This window comes from Notamacropus eugenii, chromosome 6 (genome assembly GCF_028372415.1).
Source record: "Notamacropus eugenii isolate mMacEug1 chromosome 6, mMacEug1.pri_v2, whole genome shotgun sequence".
NCBI lineage: Eukaryota > Metazoa > Chordata > Mammalia > Diprotodontia > Macropodidae > Notamacropus > Notamacropus eugenii.
This window is the reverse complement of record NC_092877.1, coordinates 29413421-29428378: the sequence shown is the minus strand read 5'-3', so window position 1 is coordinate 29428378 and position 14958 is coordinate 29413421. Positions and strand designations below refer to the sequence as shown.

General features: G+C 39.0%; 1 protein-coding gene across 2 annotated transcripts in view; it reads left to right on the top strand.

The window, feature by feature from the left end:
- NELL1 (neural EGFL like 1) overlaps positions 1-14958 on the top strand; it is a 905733-nt gene that overhangs the window by 14763 nt on the left and 876012 nt on the right. The gene's annotated exons all lie outside the window — the stretch shown is intronic.

Here is a 14958-nt window from a genome sequence, read left to right as displayed (position 1 = left end):
TGAGGTTCCTTCCAACTCTATTTCTCTGATTCTATGATCTTTATTCTGCTTGACTCTAGAAGTCATGAATAGAGTGAACAAATGTCTCTGACTTGCAGGCAGATTCAGCCTGATATAGGTAAGACTTCCAAATGATATTAAATGGTGATTGATTGATTAGAACTTTTCAAAACTAGAATGGGCTGTCTTGGAAGGTAGTGGCTCCTCTGTTGCAGCATTACTTTCGTAGAGGCTGGAGGATGTTCTAAAGAGGTGATTTACAGGTTCGACTAGAATGTTGATTTCCAGTTCTGAGAGTCTACATTCTGTATCATTTTCGCTTTTGTTACTTAAGTAGCTTAAATGTGTCTGATAAAAATCTGACACCACCAAGTGTGTAGGCATTAAGAGAAATTTGTGACACTGAGGCAGATTCTTCATTTGATAAATAGTCAAAGAAATGGACAGACCGCCTGTAAAAGAAGAAACAAAAATTAATAACAGCCTGGAAAAATGGTTTAACTCTTCCGGTAAGGAGAGAAGTGCAAGTTAAAACAACTGTAAGATGTCATTTTGTAACTATTCAATTGACAAAGACAGTTAAAAGCAATAAAATTCAATGTTGGCAAGGCTGTTGGAAAAAGGGGCTTGCTACTGTAATGTTTTTGGACAACAATATGGTTGTATACAGTATATGTATAATATATGAAATACATTATGCATAAAAGGATACATTATACATGCAGCCTCTTAGAATTCTTAGATTCCTTCAAAGTGCATCTCAGCAAGACTTTTCCTAATTCCTTGGTGGTGATTTTTACTTCTGGAAATTGCTTCATATATACTTGCCAGGCCTAGAGGCCTGTGTGGGCTACCCGAGTCTTCTTACCTCACCTCCGAGGTCTTTGGTTGGCCAAAACCGGATGCTCATATGAGAGAAAGGACGTTCCAGAGTCGAACAAGGGTTGAGCTTTATTTCAGGGTCTAGTTATAAGTGCAGGGGGTCTTCCTTAGGAGGAAGAGGGGGAGATTTCCTAAGGAGGCTAAGATCTTAAGGGATTGGAAGTAGAAGTACAAGCGGGGAGAGAGGGGGAGGGGAGAGAGGAAAGAAGAAAGCGGAGCCTACTGCCCTCTTGGCTCCTCACGTGCTAAGAGAGCTTTCAGGCTTCCTCAATCCTACTTAACCTTCAGCCACACAGTTTGCATCTCAATACCGTGCTGTTAGATAACAATAGTGTGCCCAGATCCGGGACCATCTCGAGGGCGGGGAGATCTCTCTCCCATCACGTTTCTCACGGGAAGAGGCGGAATTACTCGAGATAGCTCGGTTCACCTCTATTCCCTGCCGTTTCCTGGGAGGGTCTCGTGAGAGCTTTAAGATTTAGAAGCTCCCACCTTTACCTGCCCGAGACCGTCCACACGGATTTGAACTTCCAATCCCAACATATACTTTGTATTACACTTTATTTTCTCCGTGGTATGAAAGCTTTTCATTCCTTTTTATTCCTTTTCTTTGTGTTTCTAGAACCTAACATAATGTTTTGCACATAGAAGGTTCTTTGATGTATTGTTGAATTGCATGGACATTAAGCATTTCAAAACTGACTGTACATTCCCTTTAATCCATTGATCCTACTAATAGGATTATATCTTATTAATTTTGAGACTAGATCTTCTCATTTGGTTAAAGCTAGAAGTACAGGGTCTAGAAGCTAGAAGTACCTTGGACCTGATCCAGTATTGATTAGCACAGAAGTTTGGATCTGGTCATTTTTCGGTCCTGGGCTAACTTAGCAGGCTCTTAGGGTGCTGGTCCTAGTTCGGACACCCAATTGGCTTTTATCCTTTTGTGATGCAGAATTCCTGAGCTCAAATAATGCATTAGCCTCAATTTTTACCCAGTAGTAGGAATCACAGGTATGTACCACCACACATAGCTATCCTCTTAAAATGAAAAGAAGACCCATGTAGCAAAAATATCAACAGCTTTATTAGTTCTAGAAAAGCCCAGAACATTCATATATCAGACTGGTGAATGGCTAAATAGAGAGTATCAGAGCAAGGTCATGGAGTATTATTCTGTCATAAGAGATGACAAAAATGAAGAATACAAAGAAATAAAAAAACATAAGTGATACAGAGTGCAAAAAGGATAGTCAGAACAACAGTATTCACACTAAGGTTGTACAAAATGATAAAAAGAAGAGTGTGTTGCTTTATCAAATCAAATACTTTTATGTAACCAACAATCAATAGATAGTGGGATCTTATATTTTCTATACTTCTTAGTTATGTGAAGAGGTTGGAGGACTATACTTGGAGTCATGCAATCTGAGTTCCCATCCCCACTCTGTCCCTATTACTTGAATGACTTTGGACAAGTCACTCCATATGTCTGGGTTTCAGTTTGCTCATCTGTAAAATGAAGAAGTTGGATTGTATGACCCCTGAGGTTTCTTCCAATGCTAGAATTTTGATCCTATGCATTCTGTTGTAAAAAATTACTCATACTACCTGCTTCTTCCTTTCGTGGTTTTTTCAATCATGGATACCCTCAATTCCTACAAAAACAAGTTTCAGAGACATTTTCAGAAAATGTTTAGAAAACGTTCTTTTAAATGAAATGAGGAAGTCCTATGTGTTAGTAGCTAGTAATCTCTCTTCCGCTCTGCCCCCTTTCCCTCTCCTCTCTGAATCTCTGATATTTTGCTAACCAATCCTTGAATATTTTAAAAATTGCATTGCCTTTTACATGGAGGCTTAATTTTAAAGGTCCATTCCAGCAAGGAATCATCCATTAATATGTTAAAATCATTTAAAATACCATGATAAATTCAACCATAGAATTACCTTTGTCCAATCATCCTCAGTGATCATTATTCCTCTGTATTCTGCTCTGATGAGACCACATCTATTATTCTGGGTACCATATTTCAGGAAGTACATTGGTAAATTGGAGAGTATCCAGAAAAGGGTGACTGGAATGATGAAGGGCCTTGAGCTCATGCCACTTAATGCCATTTTTGGGAACTGGGGTAGCCTAGTGCAATGGAAAAGTGGTTTCCTTAGTAATCCTATGGTTTTTATATTTTACGAATTTAAAAATATTATTCTGAGAAGGGTCCTTAAGAATCACCAGACTGTCAATGGAGTCCATGATACCAAAGAGGTTAAGGATTTCTGATTTAATAGAAAGGGAAAAATTCAAAGTTGCATTTGTGATGTTAGATTATGTCAGTAATATGTGGCTTTACAGATTCTAGGATGAATAAAGGTATTACAAAGGATGAAAAGTTCAAACAATAGTAAATCATGAGAACTGCCTTAATTGTGTCTGTTCATATAACAAAATTGTTTTGTAACCATGCTTTGGTGGATATCCCAGAATATACAGAAGTGGATATTTTGGAGAGAAATTCTGGGAGGATGTGTTATGTAGGTGATTGAGACTGGGATTGGTTCATGGAGAATTCTTGGAGAAGGAGATATTAGATGAGGAAAAAGTTCATAATTTCAGAGGAATGAGAGAGAGAGAGAGAGAGAGAGAGAGAGAGAGAGAGAGAGAGAGAGAGAGAAGGAGTAACAGATTTACTTCTGAGGCAATGTCAGTAACATCAATACCCCTAAGTTCGTTTTGTCTCCAGCACTTAAATCCATAAAAGCTAGAACTGCTAATTGAGATGGGGCAACAGGAGGTAGGGTCCTTATTCTGTGAATTGAACCTAGTTTGGGTGAAATGGCTACCTCAGAGTCATTTCCCTTCCCCATGGCTCCAAGAAAAGGGGGAATGTACCAAGAAATTGTCCCAACACCCTTCAGTGTCTAAGTAGGATGCTCTTTCAGCTCTTGGATGTCAGGAAGTCACTGGCTACCATGTTGTTGTTGCTTGTTCTGATCAGTGGTTCTCTCTGTTGAGTCTTCCTTTCACTTTTCCCTTTCTGTGTTGATTCATTCTGCCTGATACATAAAATTATTCACTTGCTAGCCTTTCTGTGATTGTTTGGGGAGTACTAGAAGTGGAAGTCTGGAATACTTATAGTGGAGCATGTATGGAATCTGGCCTTGGGTTGGGTCTCTGTGGTCCAGCAGTAGGCTTGCCCTTATTGACTTATCTAACTTGCAGGGCTGGCAGTGGCTTTCAGAATGAGTCCAAGGTTATAAAATGAGAGAAATAAGTAAAGACCAGAGAGGGTGATTTATAACCTTCTATTTAAGGCTATAAATTTCCCCCTAGACTTATTATTCCTTAACAAGCCTGGTAGCCAAGGACAAAAGAGACAATGAGAACAGAGGCATTTGCTTGGGTTCCTATTTTCTCCAACTCTTCCTTTCCTGTTACATGGACTCCCATCTATGTTATCCCACCACAGGAATGCTTTTACCCATGGGTATCAGTTGTTACTGTTAGTGTCTCTTGCAGCAACTAGTACCTTTCAAGCTAAAGCCCTAATGAACTCTGATAAGCACCTGTCTTTTCTAAATTTCCCATTCATCAGTAAACTTCAGAACCATTTTATTCAATTTTTGCATTGTTGTAGGGTCTGTAGATGATAACCTGATGCAGCTTCTGCCTTCAAGAAGTTTATAATCTAGCTACAAACTAGATTACATAGTAGATACTTAATAAATGTTTGATGTGTGGTTGATATGTGCACAAAAATGAATAATAATACATATCAGTAAGCTCTGGTTCTCTGATAATTCAAATGAGCTTTGAGATCATATGCCACGTCTGATGGTGCAGACCCATGGCTTCTTATCCCTTGTCAATCAGTAATGCCAAGTGACAAATGAATGATACAAATAGTAAGTGTTCTTGGCATTAAGGAGAAAGGGAGTGTTTCTGGCTAGGATGATCAGGGAACGCTTTAGAAAGGACATGGGCTTAAAGATGGGTTTGAGGCTCAGCAGATAGGCCACTGAACTCGAGGTCAAATGATCTGGGTACAAGTTCCATTTCTGACACTGCTACTAATAAAAATTGTGAACATTCATATAACACCTACATGCGCCATGGCACTGTGCTAAAGGATTTACAAATATATCATTTTATCCTCATGACAACCCTGAAAGGGAGGTGCCATTATTATCTACTTTGCAGTTGAGGAAATAGAGGCAAACAAAGATTAATTGACTTTCCCTGGGTCACACAGCTAGGAAATATCTGGGGCTGGAGTCAAAAAAATTGACTCCAGGCCCAACGCTCTGTCTACTGTGCCATCTAGTTGCCTTATTTTGTAGTCAATGTATACTGATTTTATATCTGGAGAATCAAGGTGCAAATCTGGGGTCCACCACTTAATGCTTGTGTAACTTTTAATAAGTCATTAATGTCCCTGGACTTCAGTTTCCTTATCTGTAAAAAAGAGGGGTTTAGACTAAAATGGCCTCTAAGCCTATGAGAATTCTGTGATAGCTCTATAATCTCTAATGACTTGTTCTGCTCTTTAATCTAATTTTGTGAGGAACAAATCCGTGACAAAGATCTCATATTTATTTATTGATTTAAAAAAATAACCCTGTTATAAATAAAGGTGGCATAGCATGAATAGAGGGTTGACCTCCATATTAGATTTGGATTCATGTCTTGCCTCTGATCCATACCGGCTGTTTGACTTGAGGAGAATCATTTAAGCTCTCCATACTTTAGGCAAATTTCTAACACTATAAATTGCAGAAAAGGCACCAACCTGGGAGTCTTTTATACAAAATAAAACACAAGTCCAGACCGTATCCTTGTTTGAAAGGACTTCTATTTAGGAAGTTTGTTAGGTGGAAAATCTGGTTAATCAGTGAAAGTCTTTCACTAGAGAATGCTTGCTTGGTCAGAAGTGTGATGGAATGAGCCCATCTGCAAACTCTGTTCATATTGCCAGCCTCCACCCGCCTCCTCCCTCCAGATGGTAGGCAGATACCAACCCCTTTCGACTGATCTCATGGGAGGATAATCTTCTTCAGTTGCGTGGTGCTGTCATCAGAGACAGGCTCCTGGCTTGGGTGGACCACAGGGTCTGATGACATGTGATACATCTCAGGTCCCTATCTTTTTAAGCAATGAAATATTACACTGTTAAACTTTATGTGTATATGTATGAACTACTTTGGACTCTGCAGCAAAATTTCTTCCTTAGATTTCTCCCTGCTGCTGCCCGGTGGACTGCATTATGCTTGGCTCTGCCTGTTGGTCTGTTCTCAGGGATTGCAAACTACTTTGAGTCAGCTAATAACATTAGCAAGTGTGAAGAGGGAAGCCAAATCTACTGGAAAACAGAAGTCCAATTGGAAAGTCAAATGCAAACGATTCTTGGATTATTCATGCCCCAACTCCACTCTCAGCACAGACTGTGCGACCACAGGACCGTAGATTAAGGACTGAAAGAGATCATCAGAGTCATCCATTCTGATATTTCTCTTTTGATAGATAAGGCAACTTAGTCTCTTAAAGGTGACTTACTCCAGATACTACAAATAGCAAGGGACAGATTCTGATTCCAAATATGGCCCTCCTTGCCCTGTCCATGCTGCTTCTATTGCCAGATATTTGTTGAGTACTTACAATGAGCCACGTGCTTCAAGGTTATAAGTATCTGTCTTTAAGTTTTATGCCCTAGTTGAGCCAACCACACAAGATCATGTGATTATATGAGAACAAGAAGGGACCTAAGAGGCAGGTCATCTAATCCAAAGGAAGCCCAGGGAAGTTGCCCAGGATCACCCAGGTGGTAAGCATCAGAGCTGGGATTTGAGCTCTGATCCTCTAACTCCAGAGCCCTGTGTTGCACTATCTCTAACACTTAAGTATGTGAAATTTTGAAAAAAACAAACAAACCCTAATTTTAAAAAGGATCATCCAAGATGACAACGGAGGAGAGAGAAGAGATGTCATAAAGAATTATCCATCAATTTCCAAATGAATTTCATAGATAGAACACTCCATAGGAGCTAAGAGGAAGGATAGAGATCTCAGTTTGGAGTGGTTAGGATGGGCTTAATCTAAGGTGTGGAGATTTGACCTATATCTTTGAAGAAGATATAGCTGTCACCTGTGGAGAGCTAGTCTTTAAACTGTCATTCTACTGCAGTCTCTGCTAACTCTGTTGTAGAAAGATTATCCAGGAAATTATGGGGTAAAGTTCTCCTAAGAGGATCCCAGCTGTGAAAGCACATAGGCTCACAATGACACCCTATTGACTCATTCTCTTAATTCCTGTTATTCAAATATACTATCCTACATACAAATAATGTCTTCATATCAATTCCCTTATCCACTGTAAGGAGTATTACCCATCTGCCCCTTTATTAACAAACTTCCCTTTATCCTGGGCTTTTTCCTATTGCTCTTATTCCACTGCCTCATGTATGAAAACTGGCCATCTCCTAAGTGCTTAAAAGTTCTCATTGGTCTAATTCTGGGCATTCCTTTCCCCATTTACCCCATTCCAAAGTTAGAGTCACCAGATTTTTTACTTTGTATTGTCATTTCTAGACCCTCACTCCATCACCACCACCACCACCACCACCACCACCACCACCACCACCACCACCACCACCACCACCACCACCACCACGATGGAATTTCTTCTCTAGTCTTTTCATGCTCTATCACTCCACGGTCCCTTTTCTTTATTCTTGACATGGTCACCTCATGATGTGCTAGAGAGGAAGCATGGCGCAGGGGATTTGTAGGAAGGGGACCTGAACTCAAATTCTGGCTTTGCTGTTGTATGGCAATGTGAATTATCTCCATGAACATCAGTTTCCTCCTCCATAAATGAGAGGATTTTTGAAGATCTTTTCCAGCTCTAAATGGGACACTGAATTCATGAGTTATGACCATTTTTCTGTCTTCCATCATTTTGGAACCTGATTCACTGTTCCTTCCCTTGCCATCTCAGATATTTCAAGAGTTTTGTTAATGATCCTCTGACACGTTTGCCTCAATTTCTTACATCCCTTATTCTTATGACCCCCACCTCCCTGCCTCTATTTCCTCTTGAGTCACCTATTAGGATTGTTGAATCTTTAACCTTCCTATCAATTAAAATGCTCCACTTCTAATATCATAAACTCTGTAGGTCTCCTTTCTGACTACAATCTCCCTCATCTCTGACTCCCGGCTTCACTAACTTCTTTCCAATCCCAACTAACATTTCACTTTCTTCATGGAAGCCTTTTCCAATTGTTCTCAATGCTAGTACCTTCCCTCTGTTGATTATTTCTAATTTGTCCTCTATATTTCTTGTTTGAAAAGTTATTTGAATGTATGTTGTTCTTATCATATTAGACTTTGAGCATCTTGAGAGTAGGAACTGATTTTTGCCTTTATATCCCCAATGCACATAACTGGAACTTAATACATATTTCTTGACTGATAGAGAATATTTTTTTAAAATGTTTGTCACCTTTGCTAATTACTCGATGCATAGTAAGTCCTTAACAAATGCTTGTTGACTTAACATTGCGTATTTCCATGTTGATCATCATTGTCAATTATCTGACACAGAGTAGGTAATGATATTGAATATTTCCATTTTTGTCATCTTTGTCAACTTGCCATCCCTGCTTTCTCATCCTGTGCAATGTCCATGTCTTACCACGTAGTCTTCATAGAGAACTTTCTAATCTTTTAATAATAGATAAACATCAGTGCAACACTTGGGTTAACCACCAGTCACTTTTGCTGATTTATAGACTTACCTCCTTTTCAGGCCACATGTGTTCTTGATATGAAATCTTTTCCACCTCTTATGTGCAAGCCATTATTGGTAATGTGCTGCAGCTTACTTATCTACCAAGGAAATTCCTATTGCCCTGCATCTGTAAACCATGAAATAGATCTATGCATAAGGAAGATAATCCAGCTACAGTGTGAAGGATGGATTTGAGGGAGAAAATCACTTAGAAGTAGTTCAGGAAGGTGGCATGTTGGCCTCTATGGGAGTGACAACAATGACAAGAGAAAGGAAATGAAGGAGGCAGCAGTGGTGTAATGGACTGAGCAGTGGGGTCCTCCCCCTTCTTATTCTCCCCCAACCCTAACTCTCTTTTCACTTTACTTTTATGTTTTCTTTCTCCATTACAATGTAAACTCCTTGAAGTCAGGGACTATATTTCCTCTTGTATTCCTATTTCCGACTCCCAGCACAGTTCTTGGCACATAGTAAACACTTAAAGAGCACTAATTGACTGATCTAAATTCTGGTATTCTCTTAACCACTTAATCCTGTATAATATTCAATAAGTCATTTGACCTCTGTAGGTATCAGTTTTTGCATGTATAATATGAGAGCATTGGTCAAGATGACCTCGAAATTCCATAACTCCAAATTCAGGGTTTTTGCCAATAGGTTGGCCTGTATATTATCTATTCTTTCAAGATATGCTTCAAGAGAAACTTTAGGGAGACAGTCGATAGGATTCAGTAAGTGATTGGATATGGAAATAAGGAACAGATATCAACAAAGATTCTATGCTGAATGATTAAATGAATGATAATTTCTTTGATATAAATAGAAAAATCAGGAGAAATTGATGAGGGGGAATGAAGATGGTAGATGTTTTGGTGCTTTGGGCAGCTAGGTGGTGTAATGGATAGAGTGTGGGACTTGGAAACAGGAAGACTCATCTTTCTGAGTTCAAATCTGGTTTCAGAAACTTACTAGCTGTGTGATCCTGGGCAAGTCATGTAACCCAGTCTGCCTGAGTTTCTTCATCTATCAAATGATCTGGAGAAGTAAATGGAAAACCACTCCAGTATCTTTGCCAAGAAAACCCCAGCGTAGTCACAAAGAGTCGGACATGACTGACAAAACAAGCAAACAACGACACGGGAGTCTCTTACTCTCCTTGTCTGACTGGTCTGGCTCTTTTTGATCATACAATTCTAGTAACATTTACACTGTAGCTTTTGCATTGTTTCCTTGATACTGTAGCCCTATTTATACCCACAGTGTCCTTTGGGTGACCTGAAACTTTAATTGTCCCAAGAGATTGGTACTCAATGCTTCTTGGTAATATGCAGCCCTGGAACAATATGACAGTTAAAAAGATGACCTTTTTTTTAATAGAGAGAACTTTAGGGTCACTAAAAACTGCATTTTCCTAAATGCAGTTTAGTTCTTTCTCCTCCTTTTATTCAAATTTGGGCCCAGCTCACTGCCCATTTATGGCCAGCTGTCTGAGATATATGTCCTCATGGACCAGACTTGGGGGAAAAACACTAGGAATTGCTCCTTAAAGCCAAAACACTTTTTGAAATCTCCCATGAACCAATCTATTACAGGTTGTGTCAGCTATATCAATAATAAAATCACTGATATTTATCTATTTTTTGTTGCTTACTAAGCATTTCGAAGTATATGATCTTTCATTTCATCCTTGTACTTACCCTTACCCATTTGTTATATGGGGAAGTTGTTTTTATCCCCATTTTACATATTAAGAGACTGAAGATCAGAAAAGCCAGCTAATATTTAGAATAATAATAATAGTTAGCACTTACAGAGTGCTTGAAGTTTGGCAAAGAATTTTATAAATATCATCTCATTTTATCTTTCCAACAAACCTAGGGAGGTAGGGGTTGTTATGATCCTCATTTATAGAAACTGAGTTAGACAGGGGTGAAGTGACTTGGCCAAGGTCACAGAACTGCTGTCTGAGGCTGCCTAAAGCCCTCTTCCCACTTATACAGCCAGTAAATAAGAGATGAAAGTCCAATACCCATCTTTGAACTCCAGATCTGGGGCTCTTGGTGCTAGGTTGTGCTGTACGTCATCCCTTCTTTGAGCAGAGGGTTGCCTTGTTTGATATATAAGTGGAATAAAATACATTGAATACATTGTGGCTTCTCTGTTTTTTATAAGCTACTCTAGACATCCTTCCTGTTAACTTGGGTAGCTTTTGTGGACTCTTCCTTATTTGTAAAATGTGGACAATATTTAGAGTGCCTTCTTCATAAGGTTGGTGTGAGCCTCGTGAGATTCGTGTAAATACTCATATGGTTCTGTGCCCTTACTCACTTAGAAGCTCCCTCCAGCAATGCAGATCGCAGTCTGTCCATACCTGCCCTTCCTGTGCTGCTCTGCTTGTGAGAGAGGGTCCACCGAACATACTGATGGCCTCACTCACTTTTTCTTGGCATGGCCAAGGTACCAGTGGAACTCTTTGTCTCTTTACCTGTCATTCCCTCAGGATGTTATATGTCTTCTTTTCCTGGCATCTAATTCTTTGATGATATCTTTAATTCTTGCTCATCTACAGAGTTCCTCATTGGTAGGCTTCTCACAGCCACAATGCATTTTTCTATTGTTTTCCATGTGATACTCATTTTTCATTCTTCAAACACTTGTATTCTAGGTTTCAATGCCATATGATAGCATTGGTAGAATGTTAGTGTATCACTCAGTGGCACTGTGGACCATGAGACTGTACTTTTCTCCATTTTTTGGGGGGTAATGTGAGTGGAATTTAGCCTCCATTGGAATTTAGCTTTGGGGGCCCGTGCTCACACTCTCAGTGGCTTCAACCTCCAAGGGCTCTTTCTTTAAGGGGAAATTAAAGTGTGTCCCAAATTAAAATTTTAGAATTCCATTAAACTTGAGTTGTAGTATCATGCATAAAGGTAAACAGACCTCATAGGGAGGTCTATCCATAGGAAGTCCATTTTTTCCCTTCTTTCCTCCTTATCTTTCTTCATTTGTTTGTTTGTTCCTTCTTTCCTTCCTCCTCCTCTCTCTTTCAATGAGGCAAATAGTGTTAAATGACTTGCCTAGAGTTACACAGTTAGTGAGTATCACGTGTCTGAGGTCAGATCTGAACTCAGATTCTCTTGACCCCAGGGCTGGTGCTCTATCTACTAAGCCGCCTAGCTGCCCCATTTCATCATTTCTTGTAGAATAATAATTTTCAAATTTCTTCATATATACTGCAACTTGTTTAGCCATTCCCCAATTGGAGACACTACCTTAGTTTCTATTTTTTTTGACTACCATGAAAAGAGTTGCTATAAATATTTTAGTTTATATAGATCATTTTCCTCTTTCTCAGATTTCTTTGGGGGTATAGGTTTAGTAAAGAGTATACTAAGTCAGAGGAATCTGCCTTTGATAACTTTCTGGGCATAGTTCCAAATTGTATTCCAGATATCTTGACCAATAATTCACAGCTTCACCAACAGTGCACCTGTATCTATTTCCCCACAGTCTTGTATTTGTCATTTGTCATTGAATTCTTTTGTCCTCTTTGCCAGTGTGATAAGTGACTTGGAATTTCAAGGTTGATTTAGTTTGTTTTTCTCTAAGTATTCATGATTTAGAAAATTTCGTCATATGATTGTAAATAGTTCAGATTTCTTCCTCAAAAAACTGACTTCGTATCTTTTCACCATTTTATTTATTGGGTAATGGCCATGAGTTTTTTAAATTTGAATCAAAACCTTATGTCTTAGGTATGAAGTTTTTGTTGGAGAAACTTGCTACAAGGATTTTTTTTTCCTTCAGTTACTTATGTGTCTTCCAATTTTTTACTACGTTAGATTTATCTGTGCGAAAGCTTTTTTATATATAATTATATTTGTCCATTTTATCTTGTAAGATCTCTCTACCTTTTGTTTATCCAGTAATCCTTCCCCTATCCACAGAGCTTTCCTTGCTCCTCTAATTTGTTTATGATGTCAGTAATCTGTGAAATACAAAACCCTGCAGGTCTGTCCTTCCATCCACACTTATCTCAATGGGAATAAACTAGTTTGTAAGAACAATCAGACTCATAAAATACCTCATGTTGCGGTAGAGAGCTACATAAGACATAGTTGCTTTCTTTTCAGTTCTACCCAAATGGACAGAATGAAGGGAGGCAGGAGGAAAAAGATGGTTCTCAGCCATTCTGCTTCATGGGGGGAAGTGTAGCAAGACTGCTCGGGGCTTTCCTCTGATTGGGCTGCTCCAATCCCATTTGCCCATTGTTGACCATGACCCAGGCCACATCAGGGGGAGCTCAATTGTTTTTCTACTTCCCAGGCTCTGTAGTTAGGGGCTAGGCAACCTCCCAGATGGCTTCCTCCTCCACTTTCCTTGTACTCCAAACATATTGCTGCTCTAAGATCTTATCCCTTCTTGACTCAAACACTGGTAGCCTTTACAGACAGCCCATTCCATCAGGGAGCTAGCTTATTAGTCTATGGAAGCTTATAAAAGGCCTGAATGATACTTATTTACCCACCTATCAGTTAATTATTTTTCAGTAAATCCATTTTAATTTTGTAATAAAAATCACGTTATGACACAGCTTAGTTGATAGGCAATTTTGTTATGTGAAAGAAACCAAAAATTATATCATTTTCAATAGAATTCTTTGCTGTTAAAAAAACCAAAGAATAGGGCTGAGAATTTTAGAGGCAAGCCTTTAGGTGAACTGGATGTTTGAGGGATTATACGAATATATGTTTCATTTAAGATGCTTGATGGGGGAGGGGTATTTCTCTTTTGTCTTTGTCATTCTAGCACTTAGCAGAATGCTTTGCACAAAGGAGGCAACTGATTATTTCTTATTTCATGGAATTATTTAAATAAGATGGTTAAAGTGTCTAAAATTGATATTATTCATAGATACTAATAATTCAAATGCTTTAAAAGGAATTTAAATATTATGTCATTTAAATTATTTGTTGACTTTGATCCTTAATTAAGCAAAAAGGGACTGACAATATTTAAACAAAACAACACGCAGACATCAGACCTTTGATTTCATGAGAAGCTCGGGGCCATTAAAGGACCTTGATGATTTCCTGAAGGAAATTCAGGCAGTTTTCCTCCTATGTGAGTCTGGGTCCAACTCAGTGTCCCTCAGTACTGTCTGTCTCAGTTTCACATTCTGCTGGCTGTTTGTAAAGCATTTCAAGAAATCTTAAAGCACCTTACAGGCAGCTAAGTGGTGCCATAATGAACAGAGGGCTGGGCCTCGAGTCAGGAAGAGCTGAGTTCAAATTCAGCCTCTGGCATTTAATAGTTGTGTGACCCTGGACAAGTCACTTAACCTCTATCTGCCTCAGTTTCCTCATCTGTAAAATGGGAATGAAAATAATATTACTTCCCTCCTTGGGTTGTTGTGAGCATAAAATGAGAATAATTATCAAGTATTTAGCACTATGCCTGGCACATAGTAGGTGTTATATAAATGCTACCTATCACATACACTCACATAAATGTCCATTGCTATTATTAATATTATTATTGTCACAGTTAACTTATGCCTCTCATCTTTTTTGATGGGATTTAGATAGAAATGATCCAAGGACAAGTCACTCTCCTACTATTAATTCTTTATACTTAATGTTCTGTAGATGCTTTTTGTAAATGAATCCAAGGGCTCCTGTGCAACATCCTTCTCTCAGGTTCACTGAGAGCCTCAGGAAAATTCAAGCAGCAGACAAAGCAATAAAGACAGCAACGCAGCTTGTGCTGTCCTCACGCAGTTCTGATCTTTGCTTGGTCTCTACATTTTGAGAGCTTTTGCGCAACTTGGAAATTGAGTATTTGGCCTGATGATATCTCTGCCTTTTCAGGTTTAAATAAGTCACTGTTACTCCTGGGCAGTCATGAGCAGTCGCCCGGTCTGGAAGAATGGGCCAATTGAAATCCAGTTTGGTTACTGAGTTCTTCAGGATGTTTTGAGCTTTATACTTGCAGTCTGAGCATTTGCCTTGCTGCTTATCCCTCCATTTTAGTCTCTTTCTAGTTCTTTTTATAAACTAGTATATGTATTCGTATTTCCTATTATGTTCCTTCTCTTTCACCTCTTTTCTTCTTTTCTTCTTCTCTGTCTCTCTTTTTCTCTCTTTCCTTTTCTCTCTTTCTCTCATTCATTCTTTCTTTCTACCTTCCCTCTTTCCCTCTGTCTTTCTTTCTCTCCCTTCCTTCCTTATTTCCTTCCTTCCTCTTTATTTTCTCTCTTTCTTTCTCTTTCTTCTCTCCTTCCTTCCTC